General features: G+C 43.5%; 1 protein-coding gene across 1 annotated transcript in view; it reads right to left on the bottom strand.

The window, feature by feature from the left end:
• IL1RAPL1 (interleukin 1 receptor accessory protein like 1) overlaps positions 1 to 16,924 on the bottom strand; it is a 1,501,437-nt gene that overhangs the window by 575,303 nt on the left and 909,210 nt on the right. The gene's annotated exons all lie outside the window — the stretch shown is intronic.

The following is a 16,924-nucleotide window of genomic DNA, read 5'->3' as shown; positions in this document are numbered from 1 at the left end:
AACCGGGATCTTACTCAGTTCCGCAGGGCCTGTAAGACGACCCTCTTCCGGTTAGCCTACGCCTGACTGGATAAATGTAGCTTTCTAGATCTCTGTGATTACTGTATAGTTTTAATGCTAAATTTTTTTTAAGGTTTTTAGGTTTTTAAATGCTTGATTTTAAATGCAATTACGTCGTTCTGATTTTATTGTTTTATTGTTTGTTGTAAGCCACCCTGAGCCACTCGTGGGAAGGGCGGGATATAAATCCCGGAATAAATAAATAAATAAATAAATAAAATATTGCTACAGTGGCACTGGTTCTGCTGAGCACTCTGTACAAGCACTGGTTCTGCTAAGCTTGGAAAAATTCCCCACTCATCTTCAGTTGCTACTGCAGACATTCTCTGGCTTGGTTGTTTTTTTTTTGCTGCTTTCTCCACCTTTGGAAACAATGGAGGATGAGGACACCTTCTTTGGGAGCCCATAGAATTGGACCTCTTGGTCCAATATTTTTGAAATTTGGGGTCTCATTTAAGAAGAGGCACCAGAAGCTACACCGAAATTTTGGTGCATCCATCTCAAAAAACAGACCCCAGATAGATTCCCCCTTGGCTATAATGGTCCCATCAGATATAACGGAGCAATAAAAGGGGGGATTCTGAAAAAAACCTGAATCCAAATATCATACCAGTGTTGGAATTTTGTTTTGTTTTTTTTGGGGGGGGGATTTCGAATTTGAGGGGGTCTAATATATACAAATCCGAAACATTCCAATTATTTGTGTACACCTCTAGCCACCAAGTGTTGTGTTCTTTGCATGATTGTTCTTATATATTACTGATCACTGAAATGCTTCATATTTCATGGATTTTTTAAAAAATGCTGTCAAATGCTAGTTAATTTCCATATCTATATGAGAGAGAGCTAAATTTCCAAGGAAGAAAACAAGCCACTAGCACATCATGGTAAAAACCTTGACTAATAATTTACTACTGAAGTGTGAGGAAAGAATTAAAATACTCTTAATATATATCTAATAATTTTGCTGAACTAGCTTTATGATATTTTTAAAAGATTAAACATCATTTAGCATCCAATTTAATAGAATTTTTGAAATGCAGCCCATTTCTATATGCAGTTGGTTGGCTATAAAATAAACTAATTTATAAAAGCAAAGTACCTACTTCATTTGCAGTGATCAAAACCAAAGGTGTAATTTTGCCACGTAGAGTTTTTGATGTTAAATCATGCTAGACTTTCTGCTAACATGCAGAAATATTTGACACTATATAAATCATTATTTTAAAAATTCAATAAACTCATGTTTCCTCACCCAAACCCATCAAGTACCTGGTAGTTACTGGAAGTGCAAAAATATCAAAAGACAGAATTTTTCTTAATATAAGGAATGTTGTTTCACATTTATTTCATTTTTGCTTTTTTAATAATCACATTTAAACTCCTTGATATTTATTTCATATTAAAGCTGAAGCCCAGGGCTTTTTTTGAGCAGAAACACACAGGAACGCAGTTCCGGCTGGCTTGGCATCAAGGGTGTAGTCTAATATGCAAATACATTTCCGCTGGGCTTTTCTGCAAAAAAGCCCTGTGTGAAAAAAATAGGGACATCAGAGTGTGTTGTCTAATATGTAAATGAGTTCCTGCTGGGCTTTTTCTACAAAAGAAGCCCTGCTGAAGCCACATATAAGGTATCATTGTCAGGGGAAAGGAAAGCACTGCTATTTATTTTATTTATCTTTCAATCAATTACACATCTGTAAGACTTGTCCCAAGCAATTCAGAATGGTGTACATGTTTCTCCTCACAATAATTTTATCCTCCCAATAGCTACATGAGGACATTTAGGCTGAAGAAGAGTGATTGGCTCAAGGTGACCAGTGAGTTACATGGCACACTGGAGATTTGAACCACAGTCACCTGAAAGCTAGTTCAGCTCTCTCAGCTCTATACTGGCTCTCTGTTTAGGTAGAATGAAAATTCCTTAACTAATGTATTCTTTGAAGTGTCATTTTTGTAAATAGAAAGACAGACCAAGCTTAAAATGAAAAGATGGAAGGAGGCTTTTTTTTAAAAAAAATGATGCCTCCTCCAGTCTTACAGGGGGAAAGAAGACAGTAGTGAGGAGGCACCAGCTATCTAGCTGAGATGAACTCTTATGGACCTGGGATAAACAGAAAACATCACTACACTCCCTGAATTTCACAGGACATGCTGATGTTCACCCATATCTTAGCTAATCAGTCTGCTGAGCTTGAGCCTGGAGATGACCAGTTACCTTTTTTTAAGGATCACTCATCTTTAGCTTAACATACTATAATGCCCCAAGTAGCACTGGTGGATGCACACAGGCTTCCACTACTGTGAACGTTCATGGTGGATTGAGGAATGCATTTGCTTATTGAGAAAAGGTACAGGTTGGGTGATAACAGATGGGCAGTTTGGGGTGGATGGGAGGCATTCCAAATCTGGCCAGCTCAAAAAGAGCTGCCCTGAAGCCTCCACATGCTCACCCGCAAGGTGGCTTCATCCCGTCTGCAAAGCAACTTGGCATGTTCAGCTGGGGAGGCACCTCAGAAGCCAGATTGCTTTTTTCTCCCCCGAAGAGTCAAGCGCTGGTGCGTTAATGTACTCAAGCACTCTGGCAAGGTTTTACACACACACACACAAAGTTGGAAACAGCTTGGGATGACTTGGCGGTTTCAAACCTCCAAGGAACCTCACTTGCACCCTTCTGCTTCCAGATGCCGAGGAGGCAACTGCCATGAGGCTCAAATATTTGCTACCACTTCAACAGTAGTAGCTTTTTGAGCTGCTCTGAGGCCACATGGAGATGGAGTGAGTACAGGATAGGGATGGTTGGCAGATGTTTGTGTGTGGAAGGATTTTGGGGTCAATTTCAGAGCCATCTCTGAGTCGGCCCAAAGTGCCAATTTGTAATCACCCATTGCCTCTCCAGAGACCTTCTCAAGGCAGATCACATAGGTAAGTCATTGACAAAATCCCAAATCATGAAAACAATTTAAACCCAATTACTGTAAACTGGTTGGAAAAGGCAGGGAAAGTGATATATGAAGTGGGAAATGTCAATTTAAAACTTTAATTTTCATAGAATAAAATCAGAGAGGGGAGGAATTTGATTAGCTAACATTTGACCTGAATGTGAATTCAAAGGATCAGTCTCACAGGCCGTAGTGGTTAAGTGCACAGACTTTTATCTGAGAGAACCAGGTTTGATTCCCCACTCCTTCACTTGCAGCTGCTGGAATGGCCTTGGGTCAGCCATAGCTCTCACAGAGCTGTTCTTGAAAGGGCAGCTTCTGGGAGAACTCTCTCAGGCCCACCTACCTCAGTGTGTCTTTTATGGGGGAGAAGAGTAAAGGAGATTGTAAGCCGTTCTGAGACTCTGAGATTCAGAGTGAAGGAGGGGATATAAATCCAATATCTTCTTCACTGAGTTCATCCTCACAACAGGGGGTCCCAACCTTTCTGAGCCTCTGGGCATAGGGTAGTGGGCGCAACCACAAAACAGTTGAAGCTCAAACCAGACAGGATTTTACTGATAGTGGGACGTGGATAGGGATGTAGATTCTCTTCCTTCATGATCTGAAATTGAAAGGGTCTGAGGAGTAGCTGTAAAGGCCTTATATGTAGGCATCCCCATGTATTGCATCAGTGCTTGAAATTAACAGTCCCACTAATTTGGTCAATGTCATCAGTGAGGATGATTTGCTTCTAATGACAGACTCTGACATCTTTTTGGTCATTCTTGCTTTCTCTTCTGTGAGGGGAGAAAAAACAGTTGTTTCTGGTGTCTATAGTTACTCCCAGATGTTATAACCTCTGAACCAGCTGTAGGGAGCTTTTCTTAGATTGATGAGGAATCCAGGTGCTTGTAAGCAGCAGATGAACATCTCCATGTCCTGATGTGATTTGGTCTTAGAGTCTGTCCAAATCTTCCAAGGTAGGGTGGATGTGGATGACTTGTTCCCTTAAACAAATGACTAGATTGATCAGAATCTTTGAAAAGACTCTTGGGACCAGGCCCAGCACATCTAAGTAGGCCAGGCACTCCATCCCACCCCACCCTCTCCCTACAGACTCCTTCGCAGGAGGCCAGGCCACCAGCAAATCAAATCAGTGGGCGGCAAGAGGCAGCACAATGGGAAGGAAGCCCACCCAGCCTTACTGCTCTTGGCTCCTCCCCATCACTGCTCCACCGCTTCCTGCCTTGACTGTGTTTGCAGACAGAGGAGCTTCCAGTCACTGCTACCACCACCACTGACTGAGGGAGGCAGGCTGGCTGGCAGCAAGAGAGGATCCGAACCACATAGAGCAGCCACCTGGCTCTTCCTTACCAGGGCAGTGAGGCAAGACAGTGTGGTGGCAGGTGCACTCCGGCACACTAACTGCCCCCCTGCTGTCATGCTTGCCCTTGCTGCTTCCACCCCCCTGTTCAGGTGCATGCTAGAGTAGATGGTGGAGAGAAAGAGCGCAGGGTGCCTTGACTGGGACAGGAGGCACCTGAGCACCGGTGCTGCTTGGGACAGTGGAGAGTCCAAATGGGAGAACTCTGAATTGTAAGTGGAACCTTAGAACCATAGAAAACTTCTGTGTGAAGGGAAGACTGGAATGTGGAGGTAGGCTTCTGTTGACTCTGCCAAAGTGAGGTATCCTCTGGCTGTAGGGCTTCTGTTATCAATCTGAGCATCTCCATTCTGAAATGTCTCAACTTGACAAACTTGTTGAGAAATTTGAGATCTACTATTGCTCTCAAATTTCCATGCTTCTTTGGGACTGTAAAGAAGATGGGATATATTCCATGTCCCATCTTGCTTGAATGTTGAGCAGGTGTTGAGTTACCTTGAATGTTATGCATTGCTTTAATTGCTCCTTGTGTATGGGAGACATCATGAATAGTTCCAGTGGAGTTTTGACAAACAACCTTGGGATACAATCTTGATTTCCCAGGAGTCTGCATGAGAAGTGATCCAGATGTCTCAAAAATGGAGGAGTCATCTCCCACCAGAAGAAGATGACAATTATGCCTTCAGGGATTCGCCATCACAGTCAGCCTGCTGATTCTGTTTGAAGATTGGTTGTTGGAGTTGAATGGTCTTCTTCTAAATACTTGTCTTGAGGATCACCAGTTTTGTCTTTTGGTGTCTTGCTTGTATCTGAGTAGTGTATGTTGCAAACCAAAGGAATGATTAACAAAGGTTCTTCTGTCAGTGTGCCTGAGCGTCATGGGTATTGCCATTTTCTTATCCCTGGTCTCAATTAGGACCTTGTCAAGGGTCTCAGTAAACAGCCTATCATCTTGAAATGGTAAGTTGTAACTATATTTTTGGAGTGGAGGTCTGCTTGCCAGGCTTGAAGCTATACGACTCTCCTTGCTGCTGCTGCAGCAGAGGCCATAGCATCCACAGTGGCATCCACAGTAAAGGAATTGGCCTTGAGAATCCTTTGGCCCCTTCTAACAGGCAATTATTATTTTCTGGAAGTAACTGGAACATCTTCTTGGTCCAGACTATGGCAGCCCTGGAAATGACAGAAGCTGTGGCTGATGCCTTAATCACCATGGTAGTCACCCCATGTGCTTTTTTCAAGGCAAATTCTGCTCTCTTGTCAAAGTTATCCTGAACATAGCCCTGGCTGTCTTAGGATAAAAGGGCAAATGATTGTAATGCTGCAACAGGGGCATACACCAGAGGGACCATTGGTAAAGTTTGGTAAGGCATATATTGTTTTAAAAAAACTCAGAAACTGTTGATTAGCCATGGATTTAGCCCATTCTGCTTTAAGATGCCTTTAAAAAAACTCAGGAAAAGGAAACACCCTTTTAGTTGCAGTGGATCTGGGGATAAAAAAAATCCTTATGCCCTCTGGGTCTGACTTTAATTCTGACCTTGAAGCTGTGCCATCATCGCCTCCATGGAATTCTTGGAATTTTAAGGCTGATAAGGTTTTTGGCCAGTAGATATTAATAATCCTCTGGCTTGAAAAATCTAATAGATTGTTTGGGAACATTAATATCTTCTTCAGCTGATAATTTTTTTTTCTCTTTTTCCCTGTCTTCTAGGTCACTACCCGAAGAGGGTTCACCATCCCAATTGGTCTCTTGACTTTTTCTACTAATAGGTTCTTTCTGTGCTGCCTTGATTGGCCATTGAGAGCCCCTGTTCTGGATTATAATATTCTGTAGGAAGTGAGCGGGGAAAGAAGAGACAGAAGGAGCCTTGCTAGATCTTATACCTTCACTGTGGCAGAAACTCCAGTTCTGCTCCTTCATGGTTTGTCTTAGCACAGGGCTTTTTTTCTGGAAAAAGAGGTGTTGGAACTCTAAAGAGGGAAATGAAGGAGAAACACATGCGTGCCCTTCATGAACTTTTAAACTTTTTTGAGAGTTATGTTTCCAAGAAGAAGTTTTGGAACTCTGTTCTGCTGTGTTCCCCCAGAAAAAAAAGCCCTGTCTTAACATATTCATAAAATCAGAGGGAAGAGTCAGAGTCTTAAGATTAGGTACAATATTTATCTGTAGAGAAGTAGTCAAGGTTTGCTCAGAAGGAAGCAAATCTGGACTCATCTTCTTCCAAGAATACTTGTTCCTGGTTTCTCCGAAGAGCTGAAAGGCATCTTTGTGCTCTGAGTTAGACTGTTCAAAATGGCCACTGCTAAAAACCACTGAGCTGGAGCAAGCAGTCGGGTTCATAGCAGGCTTCAAAAGGTGGCACTTTTTCACATGCTTTTGAGCCAACCAGGTTCATCCAGGACAGCCCAAGCTAGCCAGTTCTGGGGCATTCCAGCTCCTGCAGTGTCCTGCTCAACAGTGATAGCTGTGAGCAGAGCTTCCATCTCTCCTTTTGAGAGAAATTCATTTGAGAAGTCCTTAGAAGCCATCCAGAGATTTAAAGTGGCAGTTGATTTGTAGACTGTCAAAATGGCTGCCATGACTGCTAGAGTCTCTGAAGGAAGCTTTTAGGTGTCAAGCATCGATATTTCTCAATAAACAGCCTTTTGTTGCTGAATCAAAAGTTGCTTTTATTGTAGGAACTCAGAAGCTTTACCAAGGATACAATCCTTGGAAGTAATGACATATACAGCATTACATAGTTACTATATAGGATAACTTCAAAGGGTATCATGCAGATGCAGCTTGAGTCACAGGTTCAAAGGTTACTAAACAGTATCTATTTTATTACTAAGGAATTTAGGCTATTAAAAACATCTCTCTTTCTCACACTTCTCTGGTACCAGATAAGGACTGTCTGTGTGAATCCCATCACAACTTTACCAGCCAGGCTGCAGCATAAACATCCTTGGGCTAGATGGATTTATTACTTGCCCAAAGGTTGTAAAGGAGAGGGGTGGTGGTAGAGACTGGTGACCTGCTTTGTCTAGAGAACCATTATGGCACACAGAAATATGCATGCTTGACATTAGGCTTAAAAGAATAAAGAACAGAAGGTGAAATGTATTTAGAGATGATAGAGTACAGAGTAAAAGGTGTAAGAACAGGGGGAGAGAGGTAATTCAGTGCTCTAGAAGCTAAGGAGAAGGCTAAGCCTGTGAAATAACTGCTCTCCCTGTTGAGGTAGGAATAGAACTGAGAAGGCAGGTGACTCCCATGACACAGACTGGAAGAGGAAAAAGATGTTCCTGCCTCTCTGAAAAGACAGTGGGAATTACCCACCAAGATGTCCTCCATCTCAGATGGAGAACATCAGTAGAATAATTTTAGCAGAGAACATAAAGTGACAGCCAAGTAAAAACAGGCCACAAAAATATCAACCCTTCAAATAAAAGTTTGGGATAATAAAAAAAAATGGTCTGGTATGTAAGCAACAGTAATACAGACCTCCAGGGGAGAAGAATTCCATTTGCTAAGTGGTCAGTTTGGGATGAGGCAAGTTCCCTAGCCAACAAGCCATTTAATGGTCTTGGAATATAAAAAAAATATAAGAACCATTACGCCTGAAAGCAAACAGGCAGCCAGTGCAGACCTTTCAGCAAAGAGGTGGTATGATCATGGTGTCTAGCCCCTGACAGTAAGCTGGCTGCCCAGTTTGAAAGCTCTGGAGTTGCACATGCCTCTCATGTGGGTTTCATATTGTGAATAATGGAGAAAAGACTTTCCCCTCCCTGCAAGTCTACTGTTAGGCTCTTGATCACCTCCCAATTTGTGCTTTCATTGACTGTACTCAGACCCTGAAGTTTAGAAGTTAACGGGCAGACTATGTATTGTCTATTCTAGTTTGGCATGTATTTTGACAGTAGCAGCAGCTGTTTTACTGCTGACAGAGAGCCAACGGTACAGCAGACACAATTGTCTTTACTTCCTCCAGGGTCCTCTTCAGCAACAATCTTGTCATTGATACAGATTGTGACAAAAGGGGTAGGGCAAGACCTAGTTTAATTCCAGTTGCTTGCCTCTTGGGCATCTTGGAGAAGGGATGTGGCTGTTCATTTTCTGCATGTTCAGGTCTCACCAATTCACCGTCAGACTACTGAATTATTTATGTACTGATTGAATGATCTATTAATAAAACTGAGACAGGTAACAACAAAATATTAAAGATTAACATGTAATATTGTCAGGTGGGGTAATGGTGTTGATCTGAAGCAGCAAAGCAAAGTTTGAGTCCAGTGGCTTGTTTAGGACCAACTAACTTTTATTGACGGTATAAACTTTTGTGTGCAAATTTTATTCATGGTATAAGCTTTTATCTGATGAAGTGTGCTTATAAACAAAAGCTTATACTGTGAATAAAACTTTGTCGTTTTTAAACATGCCACGAGACCCATGCAATATTGTGGTGTAGGTGTAGATATATTTAATTAAGAGAACTGTTGTTATGAAAACAGGTGTAAGTAAGTTGGCATGTAGGAACTGTGAGTGAATGCAGCTGTAGGAATGTGTTTTAACTGCTATTTGGCTGAGACCGTAAACAGATTTTGGAAATTAGACTTGGAAGCATTATTGAACAGACACACACACACATATATATACATAAATATATATACATAAATTTATGCTGCAGTGCATTTATTGCTTTACAGAAGCTTGTAAACATTTGTAGCTTCCATCTATTAAGTATTAATTTTATATGTATTTCTTCTGAATAAGCACATAAATTCCATGACCTTATTTAAAAGTGGAAGTGAACTGTTAGGGGAGGGAGGAAAGGTTTTGATAGAAATGAAATTGTTACATAGTTTTATACTTCAGCCCTCCTTATCGCTCCCACGAAAAAGGCAAAATAATATGAAGGAATGCATTGATGTCTATCACCCTTCAATTTTACTTTCTTGAATTCATATCTCATATTTTAAAATTCATGCAGTTCTTGATATGAATTAAATACACCAAATAAACAACATGCAACGGTAATGAAAAATACCACTGCTGGTTGCAAAATCTTCCTGTATTCAAACAATTATCATGTGTTATCAACTACCCAATAGAGGAGTAGAATAATATCATGATATTGTTTTGTTATCCTGTACCCAAAACAGTAAAAGTGAAATGTCAGAAGAAATTTATAAAATATTAAATTGTTTATCATATAAAAATACTTCTCGGAAAGCTGTTTTTCTTTCTTTCTTTTTTTCAAATAACAATTACATCCATCAAAGTCCACTGAAATCAAAAGGCTTAGAAGGGTGTAATTCTTTTAGGTTGCAGTGTAAGAATTCTGCTCAAGTCTATTCAGAGATGATTACTTCCTAGACAGTGTTCTTGGATTTCACAGGAGATGTCCTAAAAGAAGATCTATTTCCAACAAAGCTATGTGAATATCTTTTTTTTAAAAAATAGAGATGTACTGCTCATTATTTAATTTTGTCTTTACACACCTCCATTACTACAATTACAATATGCATACAATGCTGGTAATAGGAATTGTGATATTTGATTCTACTGTTTCATAAAATAAAAACACAGAGATTGTCAACGAGCTATGTAGAAATGCACTCTGTACCATCCAGGTGGCATTTCTAAGAGCCACTCTGGTGTAGTGGTTAAGAGCACGGACTAATCTGAGAGAATTGTGGGTCCCCACTACTCCACATGCACCTGCTGAGTGACCCTGGGTCAGTTACAAGTTCTCTCAGAGTTGTTCTCTCAAAAGCAGTTCTCACAAAGAATTCTCTCAGCCCTGCCTACCTCACAGGGTGTCTGTTGTAGGGAAGGAAAAAGAGATTGTAAGCTACTCTGAGACTCCAAGTGAAGGCCAGTGTATAAATCCAATGTCGTCTTCTCTTCCTCTCTTCTCTAAGTACAACAGGAAATGATTTAGTAATCACTAGGGATAGTCACAGACTAGGAAATACCAGTTTGGTTCATGAACTGAAGTGGCTTGGTTTCCGAATTGGTTCGCATATTGAACCTGAACCGGTTCATGAACCAGCTGGAATAAAAAAAATGCCTCTGGGGGCCTAGAGGTTCCAAAATTGCAAGAGGTCTCCCCAAGCTGACTCTATCTATGTGTCCACCATGTTTGGTGAAGATTGGGGACAAACCCCCAAACAGGGTGCCCCAGACAGTATTTTTCAATGAGAGATCATGGGCCCACTCAGGAGTGTACAAAATGGACCTGGGTGAGTTAGAGGCATCCACCTTGCAGAGTGCATCCTGGGGCTGTCCCTCCATATGCCCAACAAGTTACATGTGGGTTGGATTTGCTGGATCTGAGACCAGTTCCCCACTTACCTTGTTCCGGTCTTATTGCTCCTTTGCCCTGCAGTGCTTCTATTGGATTTTGCATAAGCTGCCCTGGGGTGGCAGGTTGTTCCACCTCTCTTAAAGTTCCCTCCACAGCAGGCAGAATCCTCTGAAAACTGGTTTCTGTTTGCCACAGAGGGAACTTGAAAAGAGGCAGGGCAACTCACTGCCCTGGGGCACCTTGTGAGAAATCCAGCAGAAGCACTGTGGGAAAAGGAGCAACTAAACCGGAACAAAGCGAGTTGGAAATTGGTCTGAGTCATGGACCCCCAAACAAGGAGCCCCCAGAAAAGTGATTTTGGAGAGATCCTGGGTGTGGACCAGACCACCCTCTGTCTGACTGAAAATGTATTCACTGTTTTAGGATCACAGCAGCCAACCTTCCCACCCTTCCAGGGGGTACAGCCACCCACACAGCTGAAGGGATTTGGTGCCTGATGGGAGGATGGAGTGGGTGAATCCCAATGGTGGGATGGATGCAACTACTTCAGGAGAAAAGGGAGTGTATTTGAGGAGAGCAGGAAGGAAGTCCCAGAAGCAACTCTGGAACAGTGCAGGCAAGACAGGAGAACCCAAAAAAAGTGGTGGGGTGTATGTTAGATATGCAGAAGAAGGCAAAGCTAAGGCAATGACTGTGCAACAATTTTGGCAGAAAACTAATGGAAAGGGGGGGGGAGAGGATTTGAGATGCAGAAGAGTGAAGGAACCCAAAGCAGTCACTCTGAAGTGATCCAGGCACAGGCAACTCAAGGAAAAGGGGGTGGGGATGAAAAGCAGTCACACCCTTTGCAGCAGAGAAATAAACAGGGGGGAGGGAGATTTGCAGCATGGAAACCAAGGGAAGGCAATTCTCCCAGGCCCAATAGGCTAACGTGGATGAAAAATCTTGTGTGACAGCTTCCAAATGTGAACTGCTTCAAGTCCAACCCTAGTATTCACAATGTCAATATTCCTTTCTGACAGAAACAAAAACACACAAGAGAAGCCACAACCACTCACAAACAGCCCGCAATAACTATAAACATTCCTTGCAACACACTCTTATTTAAAGTCCTTTTCTTTAAGGTTTCTTATACATATGCATAACCCTGCCTTACAGTTGAAATTAAACAGTCCTCCACAAAGAGGTTCCAGAACTCTGTTCTACCACATTCCCCCAGAACAAAAAGCCCTGAGTGTAATAGAAAACTTAATTAATGCATTTAATCATGTTTTCATATTGTTCAACTTTATCTGTGTTCTAAGGTTCAGAAGTGTTTGTGTAATCCACACATTTACATATTTATGGTATATTCTTTGGGTTGCCATATTTGGGTTGGGAGGTTTAGGGGATTGGAGCCTGAGGAGGGCAGGGTTTGGGAAGGGGAAACAGTTTAGTTTTGTATAATGCCATAGAGTCCACTCTTTAAACCAGCCATTTTCTCCAGGGGAACTGATCTTTGTTCTCTGGAGATCAATTGTAGTAGCAGCAGATCTCCAGGTGCCACTTGGAAGTTGGCAGCCCTACATATTCTCCTTTCAAGATAGCAGAACCAAGATAATACGCTGAGCAACTGTGCAAAAATTAAAGTAAACTTTAGATAAGAACATGTTACTTCATTTATTAGAATACTATGTCCTATTACTATATTAGGAACAGTATGAACTCTGCATAAACCAATTATCTTAAGTTTTCTACAAAGGTGAGAGAAAGTAATAAATGATTCTGAAAGGACATTGCTCTTGAGTTTAATATACTCCAGGGAAACATAAAACTAAAGTGAAATCTTCCAATTCTGCCGCTATAATAGAAAACATTAACATCAAATGTCATTTAATTACATTTATGAAGGTTAGTTAATAAGCATCCTGGGTGCCTTCAGATTGGGTTTATTTAATTTTTTGATAATCTTGCTCAGTGAACAGGTTATTAGCTAAGTGTATATTTTGTATTGTGCTACACCTGGCTGTTCAATAAATGTCTTTAGCAATCTACCAACCTTCATCCACCTGTGGAAAGAATGTATATATTTCTTACTACACACAAACCTATGAGTACACCTCTGGAAAAAAGAATCTGCACAATGGAGATATTTATGGATAGACAGAATATTGTATAAATCAGAGGGAACGCCCAAATTTGCAGAGTAAAGTGAATTCAGAAAAAAATTAAGAGGGTTAAAACCCCACAAGCAAGAGTAAAGCTATACATCTTGATACTAAATTTCTGTAGGTTATAAACAGGAGCATATAGGTAATTCAAAGCAGTACTGGTGAATAACCATAATATGAGCAATGTACAGTTACAGAAATATGCATGTAACCTAGATGTTGGAACTAAAGGCAATAAAGACAATATTTCAATAAAGGGAGGGCCCACACCAGAAAAAACCTTTTGAGCTGAGGCATTTCAGCAATTCAGTATTTGGAGAAAAAACAACTAGGCCTCATGTTCCACAACCTACTAATTTTTTTCAGTGAGCAAACTCACTACCTACTCTTTTCCAAATATGAAAATTAAGTAGGTGCATTGCTCCAACCAACAGCCTGTATGCCCAAAAAGAGCCAATTTGGTGTGTGGACTCTTATCTGGGAGAACAGGGTTTGATTCCCCACTCCTCCACTTGCACCTGCTAGAATGGCCTTGAGTTAGCCATAGCTCTGGCAGAGCTTGTCCTTAAAAGGGCAGCTGCTGTGAGAGCCCTCTCAGTCCCACTCACCTCCCAGGGTGTCTGCTGTGGTGGGAGAAGATATAAGAGACTGTAAGCTGTTTTGAGTCTCTGATTCAGAGAGAAGGGCAGGGTTAGGCTTCCCAATCCCCCGCCCCGGGCGGGGGACCCACAGATTTGGAGCCTCCTCCCCCACTTGCCAGAAATCCAGGAGAGGGAGAAAAATTGCGGCCTTCTCTTCCCACCCAGCCCCGATCATAGCAGCTTCTCCTCGCCCCTTCCCTTCCCACCCAGCCCCAATCGCAGCAGCTTCTCCTCGCCCCTTCCCTTCCCACCTAGCCACATCGCAGCAGCTTCTCCTCGCCCCTTCCCTTCCCAGCCCCATTGCAGCAGCGTCTCCTTGCCCCTTCCCTTCCCCTCCCACCCAGCACCATCGCAGCAGCTTCTCTTTGCTCCTTCCCTTCCCACCCAGTCCCATCGCAGCAGCATCTCCTCGCCCCTTCCCTTCCCCTCCCATCCAGCCCCGATTGCAGCAGCTTCTTCTCGTCCCTTCCCTTCCCTTCCCTTCCCCTCCCACCCAGCCCCATCGCAGCAGATTCTTCTCACCCCTTCCCTTCCCACCCAGCCCCATCGCAGCAGCTTCTCCTCGCCCCTTCCCTTCCCACCCAGCCCCATCGCAGCAACGTCTCCTCACCCCTTTCCTTCCCCTTCCACCCAGCCCCATCGAAGTAGCTTCATTTTGCCCCTTCCCTTTCCCTCCCACCCAGCCCCATCACAGCAGCATCTCCTCACCCCTTCCCTTCCCCTCCCACAGAGCCCTGATCACAGCATCTTCTCCTCGCCTTTATCCTTCCCCTCCCACCCAGCCCCATCGCAGCAGCTTCTCCTCGCCCCTTCCCTTCCCACCCAGCCCCATCGTAGCAGCGTCTTCACACCCCTTCCCTTCCCCTCCCACCCAGCCCCATCGCAGCAGCTTCTCCTCACCCCTTCCCTTCCCCTCCCACCCAGTCCCATTGCAGCAATGTCTCCTCTCCCCTTCCCTTCCGCTCCCTCCCAGCCCCATCGCAGCAGCTTCTCCTCACCCCTTCCCTTCCCCTCCCACCCAGCCCCATTGCAGCAATGTCTCCTTTTCCCTTCCCTTCCCCTCCCACCCAGCACCATCGCAGCAGCTTCTCTTTGCTCCTTCCCTTTCCCTCCCACCCAGCCCCATCGCAGCAGCGTCTCCTTGGCCCTTCCCTTCCCCTCCCACCCAGTCCCATCACAGCAGCTTCTCTTTGCCCCTTCACTTGCACCAGAGACAGTTAAGCATGTATGTGAGAGAGAGAAAATGGGGGGAGGGGAGGGAACTCTATTATTCCCTATGGAGACATTCTCAGGAAATAATGGAAAATTGATCCGCGGGTATCTGGGGCTCTGAGGGGGATGTTTTTTGAGGTTGAGACACCAGATTTGCAGCATAGCATCCAGTACCTCTTCCCAAAATACCCCCCAAATTTCAAAAAGATTGGACCAGGCGGACCAAAAGAAGGTGCCCCTATCCTTCATTATTTCCTATGGAGGGAAGGGATTTAAAAGATGTGTGGTCCCTTTAAATGTGATGGCCAGAACTCCTTTGAAGTTCAATTATGGTTGTCACACCCTTGCTCCTGGCTCTACCCCAATGTCTCCTGGCTCCACCCCCCAAAGTCTCCTGGCTCCACCCCCAAAGTCCCCAGATATTTCTTGAAATGAACTTGGCAACCCTAGGCAGGGTATAAATCTGCAATTCTTCTTCTTCTTCTCTACGCCTGCAGCACTTCATGACACTGAAGAAAGGAGTGTCCTTCAAAAATGTTTTGACATTTCATTTCATAATGACATATTTTGACATTTCATAATTATTCCATATTCTAGGAATAAGGCCCATTGTGAGGGAAAATACAATGGGTTCTAAATAAAGGCTCTGGGTGAGTGCCCCCCATCCCTGCTGTCTTTCCACACACCCAAGTGATGGCATTCACTCCCCCCGCACCTGCAGGGAAACTGATTTCTGCTATCTGGAAAGCAGTTGTAATTCTGAGTGATCTCCAGTTTTCACCTGGAGATTGACAACAGTGGTTCCCCAGGAGGAAATGGCTGGCTTGGAGGGTGGCATGTATGACATTGTACCTGTCTGAGGTCCCACCCCTCCTCAAACCCACCCTCTTCATCCACCACCCCACAAATCTCCAGGAATTTCCCAATCTGAAGTTGGAAACTGCTAGGTTACACTGGTTGTCATAGGGGGGCTGTGGCTAAACAGAAGCAAATAGCCAGGCCTAGTTAAATCATGCCAGTCAGGTGGCATGAAGTCACCCAAAGGGTGTGGCCAGGCCTAGGGGAGCCTGAAGATCTCCTATGATCACAATTGAACTCTATCCTGAAAAAAAGAACTGCTTTGGAGGGTGGACTATATCCCATTCTATTCACCTAAGGCCTCTTCCTTTACTGACAGAAGTTGGTTGCCTAGCATCAGGCTCTGGCTAAGGGCAAGGCTGAAGGGAGAAGGGAGACATGGAGTGACAGGAAAGAGGCAGCAGCCATGCCTCTGAGAAAATGCTTCCAGCAGGGCTAGACCTTGCTGTCTAGTCACATTATGGCAGTGGCTGCTCCCTGACTATTTCTATGGCCTTCAGAGGCTGCATGTGTTGGGATGCTGTCTATGTGGGCTGTTGATGGGATGGCAGAGGTCTGTTGCTGGTGGTGCTTTTTGTGAGGCTGGTTAACAGAGAGGACACAAAGAAGTGTTGGAGATGTGGCTGTCTCTGAGGAAGACTGTTTTGGTAGTTTATTCAACATTGCTGGGGCTGCAGTAGGTGGGGACAGGGGAGTCAAAAGCCTTCTGGATTTGGGACTTCCGGGGGAGGAAAATGTTGAGCTGAGCTGCTTCTCATAACGGGAGCAGGCTGGAACTTCTGTTCGGGGTAGTGGAAGGCAAATTAATGCCTACTTGCTTACTTTTCTCAGTCAGAGATTAGTCCAAGATATGCACAGGAAACTTTGAGGAGATTTACCTTGGCTAAAACGGAGTCCCGGGGGAGGGGGGGCTGCTTTGAGGCTTTGAGGGGTCTCCGAGAAGAGTTGCATTTTCATCATCTGCAAAAGTTTTCAGTCATTTATTTGACATAAGCTCGACAGAATCCTAACCTTCTTGGACATTGCTAAACATTTAAAGCTACGCAAGACCGGTGGGAACTTGGATAATTGGAAGAGAAGGTACAGATTACTATCTTTCACTCTGGGACTATTTGCAATTTAATGGAGTAAATTTAAAAGGTGGGAAATGAAAATCTAGAAAGCTTGGAAGAAGAAGGGAAAAAGAGGTGAAATTTGGACTTTGTAAATATAAAGGACAGTGCTAAAAAGTGGAAAGGAATTTATTGTTCGGTCTACTTGCAGTTTTGAAAAAAGAGCACCATCGTCACAGACCTGCAGCATATTCAAGCAAAACAGGAAGTACGTCAAGTATCATGAGATCTCCTTACTAGTGTGAATGAGACTTTGTGGCAAATAAACCAGGAAGTAGTGGATGGAA

This window comes from Heteronotia binoei, chromosome 3 (assembly GCF_032191835.1).
Source record: "Heteronotia binoei isolate CCM8104 ecotype False Entrance Well chromosome 3, APGP_CSIRO_Hbin_v1, whole genome shotgun sequence".
Classification (NCBI taxonomy): Eukaryota; Metazoa; Chordata; class Lepidosauria; order Squamata; family Gekkonidae; genus Heteronotia; species Heteronotia binoei.
This window is presented reverse-complemented; position numbering and strand designations above follow the sequence as displayed.